Source organism: Phalacrocorax carbo, chromosome 2 (assembly GCF_963921805.1).
Source record: "Phalacrocorax carbo chromosome 2, bPhaCar2.1, whole genome shotgun sequence".
NCBI lineage: Eukaryota > Metazoa > Chordata > Aves > Suliformes > Phalacrocoracidae > Phalacrocorax > Phalacrocorax carbo.
This window is the reverse complement of record NC_087514.1, coordinates 139,497,153-139,515,380: the sequence shown is the minus strand read 5'-3', so window position 1 is coordinate 139,515,380 and position 18,228 is coordinate 139,497,153. Positions and strand designations below refer to the sequence as shown.

General features: G+C 39.2%; 1 protein-coding gene across 4 annotated transcripts in view; it reads left to right on the top strand.

The window, feature by feature from the left end:
- UMAD1 (UBAP1-MVB12-associated (UMA) domain containing 1) overlaps positions 1-18,228 on the top strand; it is an 85,695-nt gene that overhangs the window by 21,690 nt on the left and 45,777 nt on the right. The gene's annotated exons all lie outside the window — the stretch shown is intronic.

Genomic DNA, 18,228 nt, shown 5'->3' with positions numbered 1-18,228 from the left:
GACCTTCTTAGCTTTTCTTCCTCAAGAGTAGCTGTTTTCTTTTCTAGCCTCTATTTGATGAATCAGATTGAAAGCTAAGGAGGCCTGCATTGCTTTTTTGTGTTCTTATTTCAGAAGGTGTGATATGTGTAAGTGGTCTTGTCTACTACTTCCCATCTTTTTTACTTTTTTTTTTTTTTTAACCCTCTCCCTTGGGTCCAGTGAAACTTCTGAATCTTCTGGGTTTATATTTCTTTAAGTGTCCAGCACATTCCTAGCAGCATAAACCATCTGTTTGCTTATATTCGGTACCTAAAGTCAATGAACTTCTTGTGCAGAGTATGAATTATGAAGCTAAGACATTTCTGGTGAGAACATGTCTAGGCACTTGTGATCTTGCCTCTGGAGATCAGGCTTAACATGGCGTGCAAATGAACATACTCTCAGAGGCTCTTGCTTTAAAACTTCATTGATGATCTGGATGAGGGGATTGAGTGCACCTTCAGTAAGTTTGCAGATGACACCAAGCTGGGTAGAAGTGTTGACCTGCTGGAGGGTGGGAAGGCTCTGCAGAGGGATCCAGACAGTCTGGATTGCTGGGCCAGAGCCAACGGTATGAGATTCAACAAGGCCAAGTGCTGGGTCCTGCGCTTGGGTCACAACAACCCCCATGCACTGCTAAAGGCTTGGGGAAGAGTGGCTGGAGAGCTGCCTGGAGGAAAAGGATGTAGGGGTGCTGGTTGACAGCCGGCTGAACATGAGCCATCAGTGTGCCCAGGTGGCCAAGAAGGCCAACAGCATCCTGGCTTGTATCAGGAATAGTGTGGCCAGCAGGAGCAGGGAAATGATTGTGCCCCTGTACTCGGCACTGGTGAGGCCGCACCGTGAGTACTGTGTTCGGTTTTGGACCCCTCAGTACAAGAAGGACATTGAGTTGCTGGAGTCTGTCCAGAGAAGCTCAATGAAGCTGGTGAAGGGTCTGGAGAATGTGTCTTATGAGGAGTGGCAAGAGAACTGGGGTTGTTTAGTCTGGAGAAGAGGAGGCTGAGGGGAGACCTTATTGCTCTCTACAACTACCTGAAGGGAGGTTGTAGTGAGGTGGGGATTGGTCTCTTCTCCCAGGTCACTAGTGATACGACGAGAGGAAATTACTTTCCTCATGTATGTCCTCCATTACCTTTGCCAACTGGAGAGCAACCAACAATTAATTTTGTTGTCTGTCTGTGGAACTTAAAGTAGCATAACTGCTCCAATGTGATACCTGGAGTGTTAAAGACAAGTCTATTGATGTAGCCTTTCAGGAGTCCAGTGTATCCTGACCCTTTTGAGAGGATTCTTCACTGGTAACCTCTCTTCTCACCCCTTCCAAGCTGATGGACCACAGGATGGAGACCAGGTGGATAAAGCCCCTTCCACTGTAAGGGAAGATCAGATTCATGCCTGCCTGAGGAGCCTGGATATACACAAGTCTATGGGACCTCATGAGATGCATCCCAGAGTCCTGAGGGAATTGGCTAATGTAGTTGCCAGGCCACTCTCCATTCTATTTGAAAAATCATGGCAGTCAGGTGAAGTCCCTGGGGACTGGAAGAAGGGAAACATTGTGCCCATCTTTAAAAAGGGTAGAAAGAAGGACCCAGGGAACCACCGTCCTGACAGCCTCATCTCTATGCCAGGGAAGATCATGGAACAGATCCTCCTAGAAGCTATGCTAAGGCTCCTGGAGGACAGGGAGGTGATTCAAGGCAGCCAGCATGGCTTCACCAAGGGCAAGTCCTGCCTGACCAACCTAGTGGCCTTCTGTGACGGAGTGACTACATCAGTGGAGAAGGGAAGAGCTACAAATTTCATCTATCTGGACATCTGTAAGGCCTTTGACACGGTCCCCCACAGCATCCTTCTCTCTAACCGGAGAGATCCGAATCTGATGGGTGGACTGTTCAGTGGATAAGGAACTGGCTGGATGGTCGCATCCAGAGTGTAGTGGTCAATGGCTCGATGTCTAGATGGAGACCAGTGACAAGTGGTGTCCCTCAGGCGTCTGTACTGGGACCAGTACTGTTTAATGTCTTCATCACTGACATAGTGGGATCGAGTGCACCCTCAGCAAGTCTGCAGATGAAACCAAGCTGAGCAGTGCAGTTGACACACCAGAAGGACAGGGTGAGATCCAGAGAGACCTGGACAAGCTGGAGAGGTTGGCCTGTGAGAACCTCATGAGGTTCAACAAGGCCAAGGGCAAGGTCCTGCACCTGGGTCAGGGCAACCCCCAGCATTAATACAGGCTGGGGGATGAAGAGATTGAGAGTGACCCTGCGGAGAAGGACTTGGGGGTACTGGTGGATGAAAAGCTGGACATGAGCCAACAATGTGCGCTTGCAGCCCAGAAGGCCAACCGTATGCTGGGCTGCATCAAAAGAAGCGTGTCCAGCAGGTCGAGGGAGGTGATTCTGCCCCTCTGCTTCGCTCTAGTGAGACCCCACCTAGACTGCTACATCCAGCTCTGGAGCCCTCAGCACAGGAGGACATGGAGCTGTTGGAGGGGGTCCAGAGGAGGGCCACAAAAATGATCCGAGGGCTGCAGCACCTCTCCTATGACGACAGGCTGAGAGAGTTGGGGTGTTCAGCCTGGAGAAGAGAAGGCTGTGGGGAGACCTTATTGTGGCCTTTCAGTACTTAAAGGGGGGCTATAGGAAGGATGGGGGCAATCTCTTTAGCAAGGCCTCTTGTGACAGGACAAGGGTTTTAAACTAAAGAAGGGTAGATTTAGACTGGATGTAAGGAAAAAAAATTATAATGAGGGTGGTGAAACACTGGAACAGGTTGCTCAGAGAGGTGGTAGATGCCTCATCCCTAGAAACATTCAATGTCATGTTGGATGGGGCTCTGAGCAACCTAATCTAGTTAAAGATGTCCCTGCTCACTGCTGGGGTGTTGGACCAGATGACCTCTAAAGGTCCCTTCCAACCTAAACTATTCTATGATTCTATGATTGAACCATGTGCTATGCTGACATGCTCCAAGCAGATGATGATAGCAGATGTACTATGGGGATGCCGTTTGACTTTTGCTTTTAGTTTTACTCTGCAAGTATGCCTGGGATGCTTTTTATTATTGTCAAACCACCCAAAAGAACAGAACTGCTGTTGAAATGAAAAAAGCAGACAGTTTTTGAGAGGCAGGATTTTGAGTGTGTTCTTCAAGATAACTAAATAGATAAATGCCATATAAACTGCCTCCAGAAATCATCTGAAGATCAGAACGTAATGTAACATGGTCCTTGTCCTTCTTTCTTCCCTCCAAAACAACAACACTTTTAACTGGGAACTCATAGTCTGAATTATAAATTGAATGATGTATATGAAACCTAGTTGTGAAGTGCAGTGTGCGGGTAATCATGATGAGAAACGTGACCCTCACTGCTCCAGAAACATGCTGAAATGGTAGTCAAGCAAAGGCAGAAATATTCTGAAGTGCAGTTACTATTGACAGTTGTTAAAATCCAGTCTACTTTTAAATGTTGCTAGCTTTTGATGTATTTATTAATCAAAGACAAGTAGAAGAGTCTTGTACACTTGATGGAGAAAAAGATATCCAAAGGAAGAGCTTTCTGTATTCTTACACTCTTGATGTTCTGGTGGGGTACTAACTAATACAAAGTAACTTTTCTTCTTACATGGAAACATCTTATTTGTACATATTACTACACACCCTGAAGCGAAGCATGATGGACTCTTCTAAGGGACGTGGTGAAAAACCTCAGGAACGGTTTGTAGATTTCTTTGAAACATTAGGGACGTGTTTGTTTGGGGTCATGTCTGTGGCCTTCCTGATTTCCCAAGGTGGATTTATGTACAATTGTTTTTGTTGGTAAAACTGTTGAGGTTCTCTTGGCAGTGAGCATAATCCGTGCTGTAGTCATGGTGGAAGTGCTTGGATGTTTTAGATCTTGATGTAAACTTTGATGTAGATAGATCAAATAAATACAGTTGGAATAAACAGCATTGCAGATGGGGGAGGCTTTGTTATATTTAGTTTATTGTAAGCTGAGTGTCTGGTTACCTTTTTTCCCCCTTAACTTCTGTCCCTATTTTAGTGTGGGAGGGTCAGTTGTTGCCTTTTTTCCCCTGCTTATATAATGTAGAGGAAATACTAGACTATGGAGCTGATCCTTCCGGAACACCGCTAAAGTTTTGCTGCATATGCACCACCTGCTGCATATGTATATGCTTGTCTATTGCCTATGCATTATTTTCTGAACAGTGAATTGAAGGAATAGCCTCAATTAAAATAAATGTGTGCACTGGAGATAAATTCATTATAGTATTAAAGTTGAAAAGATTCAAAGCTAAATGCGGAGTTAATGAAGTGAAGCAGAGCTACATGGTTCTTGCCTTGTTCCTGTGAGATCTTCCAGCAGAAATCATCAAACAGCCAAATAACAGGTAGGCAGAGTAGCAAAAGGCTGAAGAAAGGCTGACTATCTGGTCCAGTCTCATAACACCATTTCATTCTTGTATCCTTGTGTTCTTCTTCACTTCAGGTGTGTTAGTGTCTTTGGTGATCATGCTGTCTTGACAAAGGGGAGTTTCAGGACGTTAAACATTGTGTATGAAGGAACCACTGCAACTAAATCCTCTGTGAATGCCTTAGAACATGAGAGGAAATGTGAGAGAGACCAAATATGTCTTTAATTTACCTTTGAACTAACTGATTTCAGGTGGCCTGTCCAGTAGGTTCGTTTGTCCACGTAAATTAGAGTGCCCTTTTGACCCCAAAGCTAACAAATTTTAAAGTGAAGAGGTAGACAGAAAAAGCATAACTTATCAAAGACATGATGCAAAGTGTTAGCTATCCCTGTTCAGCATTCAGCTTCTATTGTTGATAAGACTTATACCTTACAGAAACCAATACTTCTTGGCCATTTTCCAGACACTTGGGGGCAACATTAGGTTACAATTACACTTTACAGCTTCTTTTAATTAAAAAAATAAAAAACATATTCATGTTGCCAATAATTTACTTGTGTCTAAGTGCTTTCATAAAAATACTGTACCAATGTGAAAATTCAGTTCTTGCGAAAATGAGCCTAATCTTTAGGAGTTCTTGTATGTGAATTTATTTCAGAGAGATAATAATATATCTATGCAAATGGTAGGTTTCAAGATTTGGCCACAGTAAATTTTCCTTTCCCTGTGTAAACTGAAAGCAGTGTTAGTCTACTTACAAGTATGTTTACTTGTTATTTTTTGCATTGGATCTAAGTTGAAAGTTGATGACATTTATTTTGTATGCAGCTGTCTGTGCGTTTTCAATATAGGAGGAAATACAATCAGTTTGGCATGACTGGATAACTATAAATAGTTCTAGAAAATACCTTCATTTCCTCTCCACATTTATTTTTGTCATATGCCTTACTGATTCTTCAAAAACCTGTATGATATAATCAAAGTTGAGTGTTATATTTTTATTTTTAAAATCCAAAGTTACAACACAGACTGGTACCCACACTTGAGAAAAATAATAATAAAATAGAGTCCATCTTATCCAAAAATTTTGGGCATGTTTTGTTCATCGTTTTTTAGGGAGGTAAAGAATTTAATTATTGCAGGTAATAGTGATGAAAGCAAGAATGCAATATATTCTTGTGCTAAAACCATAAAAAGTTATTTTGGGAACTAAATAGCACATTTCTGTACTAAAAGGAAAAAATATAGTTTTAGTTGGTTTTTTTTCTTCTAGTGGAAGCTAATTTGATAGAAATAATTTTACAGTGTTTCTAACTTAATTTATAGGTGAAAAAGTTGAAATTTTAAATAGGATAGTTATGCTCTCTAAGTGTATCATCATCTGCTAAAGTAGTGTGAATTGCCCGCTTCTAAGTATGAAAACCATGCATTTTGTGAGTAATATGTGCAGGCTGCAATAATATGCAATACATAACGCATCTGAAAGGAGAAGCAGCTTTCAGAAGAACTTGTTCCGTTATGAGCAAACCCCCACACAGCCCGCCCTTCTGTGGCTTTACTGCTTGCTAGCCTTAGCCCTCTTCCCTTATCCCCCTTTAGTCCCATCCCTTCTCCCTACAAATGTCTCCTTTAATGGCTTGGCAAGGAGTGGCACTTCCGAGACTAGCTGGTGTGCCGGTCCGAAGCCAGGTAGGCAGCGCACGGGAGGGTGGCCCCCGCAGGTGAGCCCAGTGGAGCGCTTGGCTTTGGGCCGCAGGTGGGTAACAACTGACTCGAGCGGCTGCTCGCAGCCGTATAACCCTTGGTCGTGCTGATCGGGTTTAGCAGCTCTGTTTTAGGGACTTGGTTGAAGCTTAATTGTCACAGGCCAATGATCACAAAAGTTATTAATGAATAACAAAGGAAAGCACACAGGCCATCCAAACTGCAAAAGCCTTTTTTTAAAAAAAGAAATTCTAGCTGTGTACTGCTTGAAGCTTTAAAAACAGTACTTTTTTTGTACCCTTTCCCTGTGAAAGGGTATGCATTGTTATTCTGAACTACTTCTTTTAGAAACATTTTTCAACCTTCTAAAAATATTTTCCTGTGTTGTAACCATTAAATAAAACTTTATTAAAAGTGTCATTTATGTATACGAGACTTGGTAGATGAGTTTTACATTTGCAAAAACTCAAATAGCTGTAGCTTAGCTTGTTCCACAAACACAATTGAAGTATTGTGACACTGGATTTATATTAAGTCTTTTGGGGTTGGTTTTTTTTTTTTGACTGATATGCTTTTTGTCCTTTTTTTTTTTTTTTTTTGAATAATTTGATTAGGAATTCCACACTGTAGGGTGAGAAACAGTTGAGAAATTCCCAGAAGGAGAAGTACTGGAGTGCACAACTCAGCGCAGTCTGTCAGTATGCAGAATGCTTATCTTCCCATTCCCTACTATCTGTATCAGGCAGAATAAAATTCTGTTCAGATAACTGCCTAAGGTCTCATGGTTTTACCCCAAATTGAAGTCTGGTGGTTTGGGGTTTTGTTGGTTTTGCTTGTTTGTGTTTGGTTTTGGTTTGGGGTTTTTTGTTTGTTTGGGGTTTTTTTGGGCGGGTGTGGTAGGTTTTTTCTTGGTTGGGTTTTTGGTGTTTGTTTGTTTTTTTTAAATAAAAGCTAGGAAAGCCTGTACTTGTCTTACCTTACTAAAAAAGCAACTTTCAGGAGAGCTGCAAAAAGATTATATGTTTCAGTTGAGAAAAACATGAGGACTGATTGTTCCCAGGGACTTGATTCTTACTGTTTTACATGGCAAGTAAGTTTTCCCCATACCAGGGGAAGATGACAAGCCATCAGGGCATATAAAAGCTGGATATCGAGGGGTGTGCCCTCCTGTTACAAAACTTGCTGCAATCCCCAAATTCAAAGTAGATGAGAATGTGTGCAAGACATCAAGAACAATGGAACAAGGGAGTATGCAGTGAAATAAATGTGCTGGAGTGTAGATTGATCGGGGTGACTTTCTGCAGAAATAAAGCTATGAACTTTGCTGTCCCTAAAAGCATCTTATTAGGTGAGTTCAAAGCTTGTCACTGGTAAGCTCACTCATTTGGGTAGAAACAACTATAGGCAACCTGTCTGAGAGCAACCATATGCCAGAAGCTGACTTAAGAGTATGATAAGCCAATGATGTTTCGCAGATGCATCTTTCTATAAAAGAAAGTTGCTTGCTTTTGTAAATCTCTATGCTAGCTAGATACCCAGATGTTTTGATATCTCAAACTGAGTCCTTTAAAAGGGAGGAAAGGCAAGTATACTGAGAAACAATGAAAAAAAAACCAAAGAGGCCAAAAAAAAACCCCACATGACTTTTTCAAAGTCCCATAAATGGGTAGCAGGATGCCACTGCTTTGTTCCTGAGAACACAAGTTGTGGAATTGTATTGGCAGTGATTGAGAATAGGTGGATGTAGCATGACACATAATGGAAGAAAGGAGTCAGGTCTCAAGAGGTATTGCTAGATAGCTTCAGAGCCACCTAACTATTAAAGCCAAGCATATCCAAAAAAAGTAGATCCCTAAATCAATTGACATTATTGGAGAAAATACTGACATAATGTGTGTATGTGTACAGGTGCATCGGCATAGCCATTGCAAATTTGTTGTTTAAGCCAGTATATTCCAGGGTGTTTTCAACTGTACTTTAGGTAGTTTTATTGGTATGTGTAAGGCACTTACTACAGTACCTTGATACATTAAATAAAACAATTTTTTTTTTAATCAGAACTTTTTTGCAAGTAGAGTGAAAGGGTTTTTTTCACATTGGATTAAGTACAGGTGCTGTGTCCCACAGTGAACTCAGGTTGAAGAAGGTTGGAAAACTTATTCCAGTGCTAGTAGGAAAGATGGCTGATTATCCGCAGACTCAAGTAAAATTAGAACATTTTATAAGGCTGCAAAACAATATTGAAGTCTCCAGAAAAAGTAGTCATTGTCTGTATTTCTACTCTATGTGCAGAATCTTCTTTTTTTTCCTTCCTCCGTGTTGACCAAGTTAGCTTTCACTAAGAATTGCAGTCTTAATATGATTAAGTGAAGTTTTTAGAAAGTTCGATGCAAACAGTTTTGTATACTTGTCACATTGAGATAAAGTGTTTAATACTACCTTCAAGTTTATTTTTAGTAAAATGTAAGTACTTCAGAATTCCCAAGTGCTGAACAGAGCAGTTGTCACCCTGAAAGTTTACAGCGGCAAGTTTTAGCTTGTACTAACTCTGACTGGGGAGGAGACATATCTTTTAGTTTATCTGTTCATGACGGTGACTTGTGAGAATGAAACAGTGTGGTTGGTAGATCTGGTTTGATATTGAAGGAGTTCATCCATCTACATTGTCTACTTTGCTATATGTCCATGTGTGTAAACATTGCTAAATTTTGGTGGCTTAGAAAATACTGAATAGAAGCACATAGCTACTTCTGCTGTAAGTTAAAATGTACCTGTAGTTGATACTTAGTCTGAAGTGTGCCACCCACACTTTGAAAGTAGATTTTTGGAAATAGCTGAGGGCAGAGGAAATTCCAGACAGTTGCCTTTTCCTGAAAGCTTTGGACAGAATTTGGAGGCAAAGTAATACAAAGAAACACTCAGTATAAAAGTGAGGGAGCTGCAACAATTCATGAGATGGATAGTGTTGAGTAGGTCTAGAAGTCGAGTATAGGTCTGGCATAGAGAACTTCTGTTGGCTCTGCTGACCAAAGCTTAATACTAATATCAGTCAAAAAAGGTTGGTTGACTTGTCTTGCACTGTATAACGCACTTCAGTTGATGAAGTGTTCTGTGGCATTTGGACAATAGTAGTAGTATGGTATTTGGTGTCTTTCAGAGAATGTAAGAAAGGCTGAGTTCTGGGTCTGTACACTCCTGTGCTGTTTCTCCAGATTTCATATGATATATCTGTACTAATTATGGATATTCTTTCATAACTTGTTCTATTCAATCCTGTCTAAGTACAAACTGAGCTCTGTTTCTGTCTCCCTGTGCCGCAGCAGGCAAGTGCAATGAAACCTGTTTATATGTAGTAAAATAATTGTTTTTTCCTAAGTGTTCGATACAGTGGGTTCCAGAGCAAGAGAGCTACACCTGCCTATTTGGCCACATAGTGGCCACACTGGTGTCTCAGAATCCACTTACTCGAGATGGTCTTGCTGGCTTTGCCTGTTGGTGCATCTGAGGTGAGGATTTCCTAATAACTGGAAGATGAATGGAGTTGTGTTGACTCTAGAGGGGGACTTTCTAGGTGGAGCTGTTCTAGGTGTAGCAAAGTTTCCCCTGCCTGTACATAGTCCACCAGGGGGAGATGAAGACCAAAATTTGCAAGAAGAGGAGCATACCAGCAGAGGGTTTGGCTTGGCCAGCCTTTTTGCATCTGAAAGTACAATACCTTGTTGCCAGACACACCCCTGTGTGTCAGAACCAAGATGTGGAGTGGTGGGTTGTTTCTTGTACTCTTGAACAAAGAGCAAGGCCATCACTATATTTTTAACCTTTTGCTGCTATACCTTTGCCCAAGTAAAACCTTGTAGGAAAGAGAATGGCAGTGATACTGCTGTGGATTTTCTTAACCCTTACTGCCTGGATGGCCTGTGGCTTTTGCAATTGATTTATCTTAAAGGTATAGCTTCAGCGTGTCAGGGTTTGTCTGAATGGATAAGTCCAGACAGATTCCAGTTCACTTTGCCTGAATTTGGCAGGTTGTCTGAACGTGGGACTTCTGTACTTTTAAAAATGCATCCATCAGTGTTGAACTGTGCCTGAGCTGATGACCTGCTGAGAGCAAAGCTTTGATTACCTTGATGCTAGTGACATGGTAATGGAGCTACGTTGTCTAGGCTGGAGCTGCCTTGACTTCTGCCACTGTAGAATGTTTGGGAAAGGAGCTTGTCTGTCAGCATATAGCTATATAGGCACATCCTTGGTCTCAAGGGCAAGTGCATTACTGATTCCTGTCTGGAAGCCAAGTAGTTTAAAAGACTATTGAGATGAGGTGGTTCTTTAGGTTCAAGACACCAACAGAACTCAGAAAAACACTTAAATTATGACTACACCAATAGAACTCAGAAAAACACTTAAATTATGACTATGGCTGCTACAGAATTTATACTGCAACTTTTTAGTGTCAGTCCAGTAAAATGTAACACAGGGAGGCTATATTTGAACTAAAGATCATATTCTTACAATCTTTTGAGCATGTTCAAGAAAAGGAGGTCCTATTAAATGCCTTTTTTGGAGGGGCATTAGTCCTGTTCCAAACCTGTTAGTTTAGTATTAAGTTCACTTAAATCTCTTGTCAACCAGTATAACTTTCCTGGGAGTGACTATTTTTAGTCAAACATTTTAATTGAAATTGGGAGCTTTGCTTAAAGCTTAGTGTTAAACAATTTTAACAGTTTATCATTCTTTAAAAGCATATGTGGAAATAAACTTTCTTCCTTCAGTTATGTGTCCCATCTTTAGAAACTCAAAGCAGAGTTGTGCTTTTAAAGTTTTTTTTTGTTTTACATTGCATCTTATCATTGACAAATGATCAGAGACAGATAATTTGATCTTTAGCACATACCATTCCTTTTCCTATGCATTAGTAAACAGAAGTGAGAAAAAAATGCTTATGTGTAGATTCTATCTCATTTTAGATCTCTATTTTTAATGGTAGAACCTGCACATTTTCCAGGCATACTATAGTATCTTACACAGCAGTGTATATTCTTTATAATTGCTTACATGAAATCTGCTGGTTTTATAGTAATGATTTCAACAGTTCTGGCCCACTCTTCAGATAAATAGATTGTCCGGAATAGAATGGAAATGAACATGTGAAGATGTTCAGACTTGCCCATAAAATAAATTGCTGACTTCTCCTCAAGGATATGTTTAGCACATACGGCAACTTTCTCGGCTGAGAGAAGTTGAAGTGACTGGGCTTCTCCAGCTCTGTGATTTGGATACCAGGGTACAACCATGCTCGGTTTTTACAGATGTGTCTATGTTCAAAATACAAGCTGATTGGGCATACTTGGAAATATTTAGCCACAGGAGCTGTCATGTTCTTTAAAGATTTATTTTTAACACTGTTAACATCAAGACTGTAGTAATTTCCATTTTATCTTGGTCTAAAAGTGTTTCATATTAGTAATTGACACAAGAAAATTCAAGTTGGAGGGAGGACAGTGGTTTTTTTCCCCTTTTGTGCTTAATATAACATAGCAAAATTAGCCAGGTTGGCAGGCCTTGATGTAGAAGTCTTATAAGAAGTTTTCCATTAACTGGAAAGTCCTGTAGATGTCAACTTTAAAGGTAAAATAGTTAAAGTTGTATACAACATGTCGTAAATAGTTGTCAGGTATATTTACATTTGATTTTTGCCATGGTATTTCTGGCCAGCTGCTGATTTTAGGAGAGCCACTAAAATTGCAGATGTGGAATATTTTGAAAGACTCTTTTTTGGGGGTTGAATTTTTTTTTCTTTGTTTGCTCAAGAGATCAAGAGATATGTTCTTTGACAAATAGCACAAATCTGCTCTAGTGGATGGCTGTGTAGTTTATCTGTGATAGTTCAGTCTGTGTTTGCTAAAGATCTTGTCTGATTCTTTACTGTTTGTTTGATATCAAGGACCACATTTATCAGCTTGGAAGGTATGGGGGAATCCAGGCTCTTACCACTAATTGTTTCCCTCTTAGACTTTTATCCTGATTAGTGAGTTTTATGTTTTGGGTTTTTTTTTATTTTAAATTTATATGGTAAACCACATTAGTTTTCCACTACATCCTGTGATAAGCACATTTAGCTAGCACAGAACCTCCTCCTTGATCTTTTTCTTTCACTTTTGTGTTCAGCTGCTCCTGAATAACATGCTAAAAATAAACTAACTTTACTGAGATCTCTTGTTGACATTTGTATTCAATGAGTCATTGTAGTGTGTTGCTATATGATTAAGATCTATTCTGGCTTTTAATCAGACATCCATGTGGTGTACTCTTGAAAACAAGTAATTGAATGCTGAAAATTCTGATTTCTGTCTTACCAATTTATTGAAGTCTAAATCTCTATATAATGTTAAACTTAGTAGCTGTCTGTTGTCTTAATATGTCAGGACTTGGCTACAGTGCATTTTTTGCAGCAAAGGCTCAACACTTATATCAGCAGTAACATGGATAGTTTCAGTACAGTACAAACTCTGTAATAGACTAGACAGGAATTTTCATTGAACTGTGCCAATTAAGGACACTTTTGGTACTTTATGAGAAGAGGGCATCTAGAATATAGACTTCAGCTAATTAATTGCAAATGAAGAAAACGAGAGACCTGTCATAAGACCTGTGGGTTTTTTAAAGCAAGATTGTTGTGCATGCAATGTTAAACTTTCTGTAAAAGGATTGTAGGGCTGATATATAGGATATATAAAGAAAATCAATATATCATTTGCCAAATTTATATATATTTATGTATTTATATATAGCATTTGCTGTTATCCACGATGCTTGCATGCTATTGTGGGATAAGCTGGCAGTTAGTTTTTATTAGTCCATGGTTCCATGGTTGCTTTTTGTATACCTATTTGTGTATCCCCTGAAAAGTGGCAGCCACATACATTCCATGTGCCAACATTGCTGGTGTGGCTGCCCACAAGTTGGATCAGACAACTGATCGACTGATCAGGTACACGCTGAGAGTCAGGCCTGGAGGCAGTGATGCAGTCTGGCTGGGGTGGAGGGGATGACAGCACAGCCGATTTCAGCTGCAGCTTGCGCTTAATGTTGGTTAAACTGATGGTGAAACCAGCCCTCAAGGTAAACCTGTAGAGCATATGTGTACTTACTACATTTTTGTAAATAAACATGCAATGAGGAAAATGCAGTGCTTCTTATGATTGTTACAGTTACCTGAATTTTAATAGTAAATGTTGCTGTTTTTCACAAGTGTGAGTCACAAAATATATGTAGGCAATGCAAAGGAGGCCTGTTTTCAGTTGTAGTTCTTTTTCTGAAAACTGGTCGCTTTTAAAACTCAACATAGAAAAAACTAATTAGAAATATATCTTAGAATTAAGTGGACAATATATTTAACATAAATGAAAAATTAGTTTAAGTTAGTGTATCGTGACTGTACTGATTCCACTAACATAGTTACTCAGTAGTTAGCTCTCTTAATGGACTGGCTGGCTGCTTTTACTCAATTTCCTTGTTTTTGTATTACACAGCTAGATCCATCAGGTTAAATCAGTGAGGAAGTAGAGACCATGATATATCACAATACATCTGTATGAACGTCTCTGAGGGGTTTCCGAGTCCTTCAGAGGCTTGATCAGAAATTTCTGTACATGCAAAATTCTGTCCTGGCACAGTTTAAGGCAAATATGAACCTAAGTTTCTTAGTAAGGAATATATATATAGCTGCAAGATTAGTGGTATGAAACCGGAAATTTTCTTCTGTTAAAAATTCATACTGATTGAAAAGTCCTGAGTCATTAATTTCTGGTTCATTTTGTCAATTTATGTGTGACTAATAATGGTGTTTTTCATGCAGTATATTTTTTTTTTTTTCCCCCTCCTTGTTTTATTGCTGCAATAGAGTATCACCAAACTGGGTAACGATTAGTACATTCTTAACCTTCATAACTCTTTTTTTCCTAAGCTGGGTTACTGTAAAGATTTCAAGCAATTGCACTTAACAGTTTAAAGCCAGGACATACTGCTTCGTAGAAAGCCTTGCAAAATTAAGGAGCTATATGTAGGAAAACTGGTAAAACTACCAGTACCAGTTTTACCTGGTAAAACTAACTACTTCCTTACACTGTGCTTCAGTGCTGTACAACATATTTCAAGGTAACCAAAGTTAGCACAGATGCAAGATTGAAGTATGTATGTATGTGTGTTGTATGTGGGAGGGTCCTCCCCATCTCAGCCTTAAAAGAGTTGCTGCTCTGTTGTACTAGTGGAGTTATTTCATTACCATTTTAACTTTCTACTTATAAAACTTACTGCATGGAACCAGCTTTGTGCATGTTTCTTCAAAGCAGTTTTAAATCATATATTTGTACTTCGCAGCTTTGCTTAAAATCACACCAATGGAATGGATTCTTAAATGTCAATGAAGATGTATGTTTTCATACACTTTTCATGCCCATGGTATTATACCTCTGTTTACAGTGATAGTAGGGATGTTTTGAAGAATATAAAAATCAATATTTTGGGAGTTTGTAAAAAGAAAAAGCTTGTCTGATCTGTCTAGTTAGTTGATCACAACTTCCTGTTGAATTGTTTAAAAATCTGTTTTTACTGAAAGGTTCTGTTAAATACAGAGCAAAAATAATTTATTCCTTACAACAGAAAAACCAGATTTGTTTTTTTAATATCTATTTGACACATATGGAGTGTACAGTTTTAATTGACCAATATAAAGCTTTGGGCTTCAGTCTAGTCCTATATATGAAATTCCAGCATTCACAAAGCTCTGTTCACAGAGCGGGGAACTAGGTGTGTGGTAGATAAAATTTCTCATCTATTGTCACTGCTCACTAACCTAAAAAAACAATGCAGATACTGACACCATAGTTTCAATCTTGATCAGACATGCTTTAAAAGACTATATTAGTTTGTCAAGAATTAAATCTCACTTTGAGAAACACATGTACATTAGAAATCTTTAACCATTCAACTTTCAAACAGTGTGTGAGTAGCAAATGAAGGAAACTCCAGAATGAAAGAGAAGTCACCTCCACTTTACTGTATAACCAGTGTTCTCATGGAACATTGCTCATGTAGTAAATCTTCATATTTACCAAACTTTCATGTAATAGAAATAGATGTCCAGCTGATAAGAGTTTTCATAGCTTCATTTATGGCCCTATCACTATCCACAGAACTCGGAATGTAATAAATGACTCCAAGAACTAGATCAACTAAATTATAGTTTAATGCAATAGTGTTGGTTATAGCAGAGGAGTGATTACACTGTGCCTGAACATTCCTGCTGGCTAGTCATTAGAGAAAGGGACATTGGGTTATTTTCTGAGTGTCTAGTTCTGCAGTCCTTGATGAAGCAAAACACTTTTATTTTTGAGGGGGGTCGGATTTTATTGTGTTAGTACAGGCACTATAGCTTGAAAAGAAATAGTCCATTAGAGGGAAATAGAAGGTAATAAACTGGCTTAATTTCTCCCTTGGACATGGATGTGCTAAAGGCCAAACCAAGACATTTTTCACCTTAGGGATGGAATAAAAAAAGTTGTACATAGGTTTCAGAAAATTGCAGCTGCAGTAACTTGTTCTCTTTTTCATCCCATCCCTTTAGTCTTTGTAATAAAAGCCATATTTCACCTCTGATTTAAACAAAATTGTTGCATAGTAGTAATTCCTGTTTGGTAATAACTTTGTTTTGTCTAACAGCCAACTTTATGATGCAGTGTTGTGGGAAGTGTGTGGGTCCCTGTCCCAAGAATGTGTCATCTGAAAGATAGATAAGAGTTGCACAAATCAAGAAAAATATGAAAGATTGTGGCGGGTTTTTTCTTCTAAAAAAATAAAAGTTGGGGTGGTTATTGCTAAATGGTAACCTGGTATATGTGTTCCAGGGAGAAGAATTTTGGGAATTGTCCTGAAAACTCATAGGAATTTTGTTTTGTAATTTTTCCCACATATGGCTGATGGCATCTGGGAGTTTGTCAAAGAAATCAGCTGATGTTATCTTCGTAGGTACACTGGAAAAGAAAAATAGCTGCAGTACAAATGGTGAAGGCTTATTCAGAGTAAGGAGCTAAAGTGGAAAGGGCGGCAGTGAGGTGTAGTCAGAAAAGGAGCTCAGAATGATTTTGGCATCAGCAGTAATTTGGTAATTGGGGTTTCTGGAGCCAATCTTCATGGCTGTAGCTAAAATTATGCCTGCACCATGCATAGGGACATCTTGTAGATACTAGCGGTCACTATGGATGTTTGTGCGTAACATAGAGACTTTTTAATTACAGAGTTACTGTATTAACTGATGCAGTGAGTTGCCAGCCATCACAGATTTAAAATTATTTTTCTCAACCTGACTGTCATCTCAGCAGAAGGTTTGAGACCTGTCCATTGCATGAGCTTTGGATTATCATGTCCCAGACTAGCCCCATATGCTTGAGTTTGAGTACTGGCTTTTCAGACTGAATTGTTACCTGTGAAGGTTTTTTCTAATCAGCCATTATATTAAGGCCATTACTACATTTTAAAGTACAGGAAACTCAATTAGTTACACTAATTGTTATCAGTCTTTCTCTAAGTCATAGTCACAGTATTCTCTAGGGCAGATAGACCTAACATTTTGCTTCAAAAGCAGCTGAAGAACATCAGTATGGTTCTTCTGCTGGCTGGTCTGCAGGGTTGGTGACCAGCTGTGGGGATGGGAACTGCTCAAGCTGCTCCAGCTGGTGTCAGATATCCTTACTGCGATAACGTGCGAGACTGTATTTGAGGTTTTGGCCAGATGGTGTCAGTTATGGAACCGAGAACCGAACTCAGGAAATGCAGAAGTTAAGGCTTGATTACACTGTGTTAAATGTTTGTCCATACACATCATATTAACGACTCTAATTAATGACAACAGACTATTTTAAAATAGAAATGTTTAAGATGTGACTGTATGTTGCTTTCTGTGCTTAAAAATGATCTTTGCCTTATGTTATGAATTCTTTGCTCTAATGTCTTTGAACTTAAAATTGCAGAAATTTAATTGAATTTGCCTCGTGTTTCAAAAGCAGATTAGTCTTTGAATTTTTAGTTCAGATTTTCTCCCCATAAACCACAGTATATGAGAACATACTTTACATGTTATATTGAAAGCTTCTGTATTTCGCCTCTGCCTCTCAAAGGAAATGTTGAACAGTTGTAACTCTGAGGTAACCTGATCTCTCAGTAACTGGTATAGAGTTTGTCTTTCAGAATTATTTTTTTATTCATTTAGGTTTCATTTTACATACTTGGTATGTTTGTTTGGTAAATTGCCTCTAGGCAGGACAGCTTTTATAGGCAGAGGTAATATCTCCTATTAGCCATGAGTATCATTAAACTAGACTAGCTTTTTGGAGACACCAGACCTTCTTCAGGTGTGAAAATGAAAGCTGCTGCTGCTCCTCAGCCAGATAGCATCCGAGATGGTTGCTCAAAATGTAGTTAAGCTAAACCACCCTGGGAAGAAAAAAGAGTTGATGCTTTTGAATGGAGAGGAAGAGCTAGTGGATGTGGGAGGTAGGGACCCAGGTTTTGTGGGAGGGAGAGATTAGCATTAGAGGATGGGGATTTAGAATTGCTGTAAAACAAAGATCTTTCTTGAGGCCATGATTTTTAATGTCTGTCAGAGAGAATAACAGATAGTACTTACAAACTATGTGCAAACCTGTAGTCAACTCCAGACAGTCATTTTGCACTTATATTCCATTTTCAAACCTTAATTGCTTCTGGTTTTAGGCCTAGAGGACTTCTGTGACCCAAAGCCTAATATTTCTGTCTGCTTTAGTTGATCTAAGGAAATTTATTACTTTTGCATATAGACTTTGTCCTGCCTGAGTTCTTAGACCTTTACAACTACAACAAACCACCACTACAGTTATTTTTTTGAAGTCACTTGTTATTTGTCTGTACTCTTAACTGACAGACATTTATTTTACCCTGATAGTTGTCTGAGAGCATGTGTGAGAATATTAAGAGGTTGTCTTGGATATTTTCCCCTTCGGTCTTTCTTGACCGCCATTTTACATTTAATACAACATACTGTTTG